Here is a 3,434-nt window from a genome sequence, read left to right as displayed (position 1 = left end):
CCGCCGAGCCGAGCCGCGCCGCGCCGCGGGGGCCCAGCGCCGCGCACCGCCCTGCCCGCGCCCACTGCCGGCCGGGGCCGCCCCTCCACGCCCCTCGGTCGCGTTCGGTGGCGGGGAGAGGCGAGGGGAGGGCTGGAAGGGGGCTGCGCTCCTTCTCCCCTCCCTCCTTCTTTCCTTCCTTCCTTGCTCGCTCGCTCTCTCCCTCCCTCCTTCCCTCCTCCGGGCGGCCCGGCGGCGCAGCCCCGGTCTGTGCCGAGCTGAGAAGTCTCCCCCAAGTTTTCCCCTTTATTTTCTTTTTAGTATTTTTACAGGCTTTTTTTTTTTCCCCAGGGGATGTGCCCCGGAGCTCTGCAGGCGCAGCTGAGCGGAGGGCCCTGGTGAATGCTGGCGTCAGCTGCCCTCCCGTTTGCCGGCATGTGCTCGTTTTGTAGCTCACTTTGCTCCTCAGAAATGTGTGTATGTATACATATCCTCCCGAGGGGTCATGGTCCAGGAACCCACAACAGGACGGGGAACACTGCCACGAGCATCATAAAATCGTTAAGGCAGAATCACCACGTCCGAACAACAACCCACCATACCACACCTGCTAACCACGACCCTCAGTACCACATGTACACAGTTCATAAACCCCTCTGGGGACAGAGACTACCCCACCACCTAGGCAGCCCACTCCAATAGTTATCCCCCCTCCACGGCAGCTCCATGCTCTGTGCCAGCCCTCAGGTCTCACTGCTTTACGCGGTGCTCAGGCTCAGGCTGCTGACACTCCTCTGTGCCCAAAGGCTCCCATCCCCACAGTCACCTGCAGATTTCCGTGGAGACCTTATGTTTTCTCCTCTTGCCTTGAGTTATGGTTCAAAAAATGTATCTTAACCACATAAGTGCCTAGGAGGATCTGCCACAAACCAATGGTGAAGTTTAACGTTTAACATTTAACGCATTTAACACTGGCATGCACACAGAAACATGGCGATCCCGTTTAACCAAGTACCAGGGCATTATAGTACTTCTTTCAGTTTTTCCCCAGTTAACGTGTTCGTGATAAGAAGTCAGAGTTCTGTTTGGTAACAGTTTCTCCTCGGCCCGAACAGTGCCAGTCTCAGGCTGCAGCTCCCTTCCTTCCACCTGCTGCAGATTTAGGGGCAGGACCCCAGCTGTGAGCCACTGAGCATCCTCACCCACCTGCCTCCTATCCAGCTCACCCCACCCTCCCCCCAAAGTGCTTGCTGGGGCCCATGCAGCTCTGTGGGACTCCCACCCATCATCCTACCTCTGTGCTAATGGCTCCAGGTATGTGGGGAGGTCAGGGTTGGCTGGGCAGGGTGGGTCGGTCAGTTGGTCAGTCAGTCTGTCTGTCTGTCTTGCTGCTGCATAGGGGTGGGCCACTGGAGCATTGTCGGTTTGTGTTGCAGGCGACGATAATTTTCTGCCTGCTGCCTGCACGCTCTTTAATTAACAGCTCGGAGGATGCGGGGCGAGAGCGAGGTGTAATGAGTGCTCCGTTTGCATATCAAAAGGAGCATCATTAATATCGCTGCTCTCAGGGGCTCTCTGAAGGCAGCTGGCTCGTGGGCAGACACCCTGCAGCGGCACCATGTGTCACTGTCCCCATGCTGGTGGTACTGGCAGCAAGCTGATGGCCCCTGGGAGCTTGGTGGCCCAACACACGTGGGGTGCGCCCCATCCTGGGGCAGCAGTGTTTTGGCACAAGGCTCAGTTGAAGGCCTTGGCCCCAGGCAGAGGGGAGCTCTTAGGGATATCTCTAGGGATAGCTCAGGATCCCAAATCCAGCAACATCCATCCTGCTCTGTGTTAGCTCTGCTCTGGGGTTGTCCCGCCTGGTTGGAGGTGTCCCTGGGTGATCCTGTGCCCAGGAGGCTGATGTAGTGGTGGTTGGGATGGAGCCCTCCTTCTGCCCTGCTGGGGGCATCCAAGTGAGCGGTCCTGTTCAGATGGACACATTTCTGCAGAATGCTGTGCACTGATGCTGAGCACTTCTGTCTTATTGTTTCTAGGAAGTCCATGCAAACAAACTCCCTTGCTATCCCAAAGGATCTTCCTTCCTCCTCTACAGGCTTTGTGATGGTGGTTGTTTTTCGGTGTTGTCTCTGTTCCAGCAGCGCTGCTCCACACGCAGCTTTGTCTCAGGAAGGAAAGAGCTGTGCCGGCACACCGGTGCAGGAAGGCTATCAGGCGCACGCAGGCTGCCAGCTGCTTGTTTGCTGTTTGCAGAGCTGCTGCGATTTGCAGTGGGTGCTGCTTTGGCGTGCAGATGGCTGGAAGGCGGCCAGGAGCTGCTGCCACCTGCACAGCGGTGTCACGGTGAGATCCTGCTGAGATCTGCTTCCCAGGGGAATGTCCGGCGGTGCGTTGGTGCAGCTGGAGGAGGATGGATCGTGCGCGTCTTTCTGGCCACCTCTCACCGAGCCCTTGGTGCTGGGCCATCCTGGCCCTGTGAGCTGCTCGAGCTCCAGATGTGTGCAGGAGCTGCCCTATAAGAGAGGTTGTGCCCAGCCCTGGGTCCTTGCCAGGGAGATTTAATTGACTTTCCTTGGGGAGAAGCGTTTCCATCTAATTTGGCTCTTAATTAACCCTTGCACCCCAAAGAGTCTCCGCAGCCACTTGTAAATTAAATATGAAAAGCATTATTTATCCAGGACCAGCAGCCTAATGGCTGCGGATCTGACGTTTATGGCTGCTAATGATGATGGATGTAGAAGAGAGGAGCAGGGAGGGGAGCACAGGGGAAGAGTTCTTCTCTTCTAAAAGAGTACAGACAGCCTGACATGGGCTACTCGCTGGGGCACCAGTGGACTCCTCCCTACTCTGATGGGAAATGGGTATGACAGGAGCACAGGGAGTGGCAGAAATGTTCTTGTGCTGTAGTAAGCTCCATCTCTATGGTTCGGAGCAAGGTGAGACATAGGGCTGGCATGGAGGAGAGGGAAGTGGTGTCCACTCAATGCAATCAGGTAAATATTCTCCCGTATCCGATGTGGGACGGAGCAGAAGTCTCTCATCTTTTTCACCCTGGGATGGGGCAGCCTCAGCCAGGTGCTGTGTGGTGCTTGCACTGTGCTCCTGATCGATGGCAGGGTGTCTCTGGAGTGGTGACAGCTGTAACCCTGACAGAATATAGGGTGGGATATTGGTGGCCAGCCCCATGCACATGGCATCATCCCATCCCCATCACAGAATGTCACTTGTAACAAGGAAGCTGTGGCTTCTGTTGACATTTGTGTATGGCTAATCCAGCACAGAGTCTCATTGAGTTTCTGGTCTCAAGCAGCTGTTTCCTGGGGAAAAAAAAAACAACAGCCTGTAGTTCGATCTCATAGTGTACAAAGTGACATTTTCCTTTCACGTCTCTGCATCTCATCACCTGGCCTCCAGCTCTCATGTAGGTGCTGGGGGATACCGAGCTGTCCTTC

This window comes from Centrocercus urophasianus, unplaced genomic scaffold (assembly GCF_019232065.1).
Source record: "Centrocercus urophasianus isolate 14NV4802_14NV808 unplaced genomic scaffold, USGS_Curo_1.0 seq_14, whole genome shotgun sequence".
In the NCBI taxonomy this organism is placed as follows: Eukaryota; Metazoa; Chordata; class Aves; order Galliformes; family Phasianidae; genus Centrocercus; species Centrocercus urophasianus.
The sequence above is the reverse complement of the archived record's forward strand: the minus strand, read 5'-3'. Positions refer to the sequence as shown.